The sequence below is a fragment of the Octodon degus genome, unplaced genomic scaffold (assembly GCF_000260255.1).
Source record: "Octodon degus isolate 3935 unplaced genomic scaffold, OctDeg1.0 scaffold00106, whole genome shotgun sequence".
Classification (NCBI taxonomy): Eukaryota; Metazoa; Chordata; class Mammalia; order Rodentia; family Octodontidae; genus Octodon; species Octodon degus.
Window position 1 is genome coordinate 1,453,454 of NW_004524682.1, and position 6,063 is coordinate 1,459,516.

Consider the following 6,063-nt stretch of genomic DNA (forward strand, 5'->3'; position numbering starts at 1 on the left):
CCAAGAATAAATTTTTATTAAAATGTTTTCAACACATGCATCAGTAATATATTATCAAATATCACAGTAGCCTCCTCTATTATCATATATAAAATCAGTGTATTGGAAACTTTATATAACATTATAAAATTCAATGTCTACTTAAAGCAATCCAGTGTATGCCAGATCCTTTCCATAGATGGGCTTGTTGATCGCCACAATAGTGATCAACAGTTACAGAGACTAAGGATTTATTCAAGGTTATGCAGTTGTTCTGAGGCAGAATTGAAGCCTTCTGAAGTGGAGTGTTCTGCTCTTACATTTTGCATGGTTTCCCAAAATGAAAGTGCTGCAAGCCTGTGGTTGACATTTTCTAGAGAAATGTGCCAATAACATAAAATAAGGTCAAATGAGTTTGCTCACATGCAAAGAATATTCTATGTTTCTCACTCAGCTTCTGCAACAAATTAGAGTGTGCTTGATACCAGCTTGTTGTAGTATTTGTTCACCCTAAAACGTCCTTGTATCTCTGTCACATTCCAGTGCTCTCCAGGATCCAGAGACTTTGCAGTTGCTGTGAATTTAAAATGAGTTTTGTAGGCTATGGGTCACCAACATAACCAACATGATCACAGGCAACTAGGACAGAGCCATTTGTAAAAGGCGTACAGTCTTAGACAATGTGCATACTGCTCATGAGGCAAGACCATGAATGAATGATCAAGCAAGCATTGACCCTGTTGCTGTCAGTGTATGCTGGCACTTCTCAAAAACTGGAAGGAAATGTAGCTGAAGGTTGCATTGTTTAGTCATAATCAGATCCATGGGATTCTTTTTACTGTTTTATTTTTTTTCAAATCAAATTGGTAGGACAGTTTCAATAATTACCACATTGCATACATTCTTCCTAGTGGTTAATTGCTGTACAAGATGCGAACATGAGATCCTATTTACAAACACCATTAGAACAAGTCATTCTATTTATTAAGAGAATGTAACTATATATCTATCCTAACCACTTTGAATACACAGATACAAAATGGACACTCATCTGTATCCCCTTTTTTGTTAAGTTCCATTATTTCGTTATTTGAATATTATAGGTGTGTAAACTCAGCAAAATATTCTAAGAGTCCAGTAGCCCATAATTCTTGATGTAACTTTTGTTTTTTTTTTTGTTGTTGTTGTTTTTTTTTTGGTGGAATTGGGGATTGAACTCAGACCCTTGTACTTACCAGGGAAGTGCTTACTCTACTGAGCCATCTCCCCGGCTGACCGATTTATGGTTCTAGTTACTTTTCTCTTAAAGACACCATCAGTCTTATGATTTTTTGGGTAAATTTCCTCCAAATACACTATTTTACTTTAATAAATGTGCAGATGGTACAATAAAAACCCTGATGTTGTAGAAAGTAAATACTTCCTTGAGGACAACTTATTAGTTGCCCACATTTTTGGAGCAAATGCATTCCTGCCCAGAAAATTTTGCTCGAGTTTTTGGCATCTGCAAGAGTTTAGTTCATTTAATATCGATGTGCAATTTACTCTCAGGGAAGAGTTTATGCACCATAAGATCAAAGCACTATCAAATTCCTTAAAATGAAATACATACATATTGTGTTTCACAGATTTTTTTTCTGTGTAAATAAATATTCTCAGTGTTTATAGGCATTTCAATTGCCAATAGTATGTGCAAAAAATGAGCTGTGATTGTAAGAATAGATATACTTACAATAAAGTGAGGTAAAGTTCGATTAAGCAGGTGCTGAAAATATGATTTAAAATTTATCAGAACATGACAGGAGTCTTTTCTAACCACTCTAGGTATTTGGAATAAATAAACTCCAATAATTTTTTCTTCATTTTATGCTTCATCATGTTGCTATGATTCCTGGAAAATCCTCCTTGATGGTTTTGCTCTGAAAAAAAAATCTATTAATGTTCCTGTTAAGATTATCCAATTCTAGTATCAACATAGACTATTAAAAAGTTTACAGTTCCACTTTTAACTTTTTTACAAAAACTTAATATTGGACCCTAAGTAGCTTGTATCAACATTTGCAACTTTGACACATTTATCTAGTCTATTCTATTGAAAAATCAGTCAGCTGCATCATATTCCTATTTACAGGAAAAAAATGCATTCCTAAATTGATGAGATTCTCATTATAAAACATTATGCATCTTATCTACATCTTTCTGTAGATATGCCACCTATAAGCACACAAGATGTAATGTACTTTTCTACTTAGAAATATTTGATATTTATGTATCACATGAATATAAAGAAATAGGGTGAAAGTAACGCAGGGTCAGAGATTTTGGTTCACATGTTAACTGTGCAATTAACAAACAGTAAACCTGAGTTGGCAGTGTTGTCTATGGATTATACGATGGCAGATAAGTACTAACAAAGTGCTTAAAGTATAACAGAATATTAATAAGTTGTATTCTTTTCCTTCTCTTGTTCCATGAGTGTGTAGCTTAAATGTTTTCCATTTTGATTCTTTCTAAATATGTTTTCATTTGACTCACTGATTGATTAAATATACAAGAATTGACCAATTTACTTAAAATAAGCTATAATGGCACTTCACAAAATATATTTGGAAAAATATAATCCTAACTTTCAATTAACCTGCTGGTATTTAGACAATAACTATTATTTAGTATCAGGAAAGAAATAATTTAAAGAGAACATGATAAGAAAAAAAATAACACATTGTCATATATAGTGGGTGTTTTTGTTGATTGCTTGTTTGTTTGTTTGTTTGTTAGTTTTTGGCTGGCTCAGGCTGCCCTGGGGGTAGGGATGGCATAGCATGTAGTGCCAGGGATTGAACTGTGGTCCCTGCACTTGCCTAAGCTTGCCTAAGCAGGCGGTTCACACCTTTGAGCTATCTCACTGGCCTTCATATATAGTATTATTGATACATGCTCATATTTTGTAAACTAAACAAATCATTTGCCTTACAGTAAAAATCTGTAAGACTTCCTATGGTAACATTTTTATTAACCATAAAAAATAAAAATAGCAAAAATATACTTACAAAAAACACAGTAACACAATGTATAAAAATTATTACTAAGGGGAAGAAACAAAATTTTTCTAATATGTAGATAATAGAATTTCTTTGCTATTATATTTTTGTTGATAGTGATATATATATATATATATATATGAATATGTAGAATGAAGACTATGAAAAGTCTTGGGAGTGGTGGAGAGATTAAAGATTGACAAATATTCTGCTCCTATATTACATATTTCTCTAATGTTTAAATTGTACTACATTGCATATTTCACTGTATATTATTACTATTTTGTAAGGATAATATAGCCTCCTGAGTAAAAATAGATAGAACAATTTCATTGTTTGATCATTAAGGCAAATGGTAAAAGTAATCATCTGTTTATTGTGTTTTCCCTTCTGACAAGTGTCTAATCTACTTTACAGAAACCTGAAAATAATTTGAAGTAAGACATGAGAGCATCTTATTTCAATGCAACCTCCTAATCTGAAATCTGAAGAGCAATTTGCTTGGAATTGTGGATAGTATCCTGCCCATCTCCAATTCAAGGTGGAAGACAGTGCAATAGATGGTTCTCAGAGACATAAAACATCACCTTCCTTTGCAGCCAGATTTAACTCTTTGAGAATGGACCACTTGAGTCATTCAGCATTGCAACTATATTTCTAATGCTGTCAAACAGAGAAGCTTATTTACCATGCTGCTGCAAAAACTGAAGCCTACTTACACGCAACAATGGCCAGCTGATTCTGTCTTTGTTGATCCAATTGCTTTATTATCTGAATGTAAGATACATCTAAATATTAGTATTGATGATCTGGAGTATTGAAGCCAAACACTCCAAGCCTTATACATGCGTGGCTTTCACATGTGATCTGAAAAAGCTGAGCTAACCTGAAAAAGACTGCACAGAGGTAAGCTGAGATGTTCACAGCGTGGGGTTCTTTTCCAGATTTTTTACCAGTGAGCATGGAAAAACCAAACAGTGGTGACAGATTGGTTGGTAAGTTTTTGATGGGTTAAGGCAGGTAAGTTTTAACCAATAAGTGTGTTAGTAATTCTAATATTTGCTGACCTCCACTCAAGGAACTTTCCACAGTTGTTTTAGCAGACACTTACATTGTCAGATGAAGATCACTGTTTGCACCATGATTTAAAATGCATACTGATTGTGATTTGATTAGGCATTAGCATACCAATATGGAAAAATCCAGGTCTCAGCAAAGCTGGAAGCTAGATTGTACTGCCTTCAAACAGTATGATTTGTATCTTTTTGAAAATATGTACTCATGATGACCTTCTCTGTATTTATTTCTCAAATTTGCATGTCCACCAATGACATTCTGATCAAGACAATAAGTAAGAAACTTTCTCATGTAACATGATTTATTCTTCAAGTAAAGCTCACTTCTTTCAAGTAAAGAAAACTATTTCCAACTTCCTTAATAAAAAGCGGAAGTTCAATTTTTTCTCTATATCTACTAATACTCATATCCATGCTGTCTTATAATTTATTCTCCTGTATTTTTTAAGAAAGTAAGTATTTCTTTTAATAAGTATTAAAAATATTTTGGAGAAGTTTCAGGAAAAATGAATGCCTTGAAAAGGTAATTAAAATGAACTTGTATTTTTTAAAGATTTAATTCAGCATACAAATAATTTCTGAATGTCAATTGTCTTCCACAGGGGATGTTAGAGAGAGAGAGAGAGAGAGAGAGAGAGAGAGAGAGAAAGGTCTTGACTTCAAGGGATGCAAAGCTTACTGTATAGCAGGAAGGCATGATGCAAAACAATAGACAGTACTAACAGCTACAACTTACAGAATAATCACACTCTTAAGCGTAGCCCTATTAACAGGTTCTATCCTACTAACACAAATGATCATAACAATTTTTTTTTCATAATATGTGGTAGATGTAGTCCAAGAAAAGCCAAATTTTATCTTTTCTAGTTTATTCACCAACAAGTATATTGAAGCATATGAAGTTACATGCTCTTGTTACTGAAGAGAAACTGATACTTAGAAACATCACTTAATCTAGAAAATGAAAGAATTAGTCCTAAGATTAAATGCAAAAACTGCGTAATAATATAAAATGCAAGGCAACCAATTATGCAAGATAATTCAAGCAAAGGCTTCAAACGCCACAACAGTAGGTATGTTTATCAGTTTTATTCATCCACTGATTTAAGCCAGATTTCTAGAATTTATCTCGTAAGTAAAAGATGCTAGATGATTGTGTGTGAAATTGAAATGGAAAGAAAACAAAATACTATGGACAGAAGTTTGTTCTCACAGGGTTTGAAGGTTTGAGTACAGTTGGAATGCGGTTCAGAAATGGTTGTGAAGGCTGTTTTGAAGCCCTCGTTTGCAGAGACGTTTTAATTCCAGGAAGTCAGGCCTTCTTTCCATAAAACTGATTGCAAGTCCTCTTTGGACATGAGTGTCTCCAAACTTTCTAACTGTAATATTTATATCAGCAATGTTAGATCCACAGTAAGAATTTTTCAAATGAGAAACTATAAAATATTAATATTTATGAATTTAGTGGGTTACATGGCTATGCTATGGTTAGTAGAAATTAAATTACTGGAGTTAGGGAGGCTAAGGAATTGGGAAGTGATTGAATTATACCACATAGCCATAGATTTTATAGGAGACAAGGTTAAGAATGAAATGCTAATATTGTTTGGATGCTATCTTATACTCAGAATAACTAATTTAAGGATAATATACAATGCATTAACCATTGTTACCCTACTATTATCTCATTTTGAAATTTTGGTTTTATTTCTTTCCTCTTTAAAATAAATTATTAAAAAAGATTGAAAATGTAGACCAGGTGCTGAAATCATTGAGAGGGAACAAAAGGGAAAGAAATCTGTGCAGTTCATGGAAGTCACTGTAGGAAAAGAACAGAACCCATACTCTGTAAACATGTCCTTAGGAAGAGGGTGAAATGACCTTCTCCTTCTCCTTCTCCTTCTCCTTCTCCTTCTCCTTCTCCTTCTCCTTCTCCTTCTCCTTCTCCTTCTCCTTCTCCTTCTCCT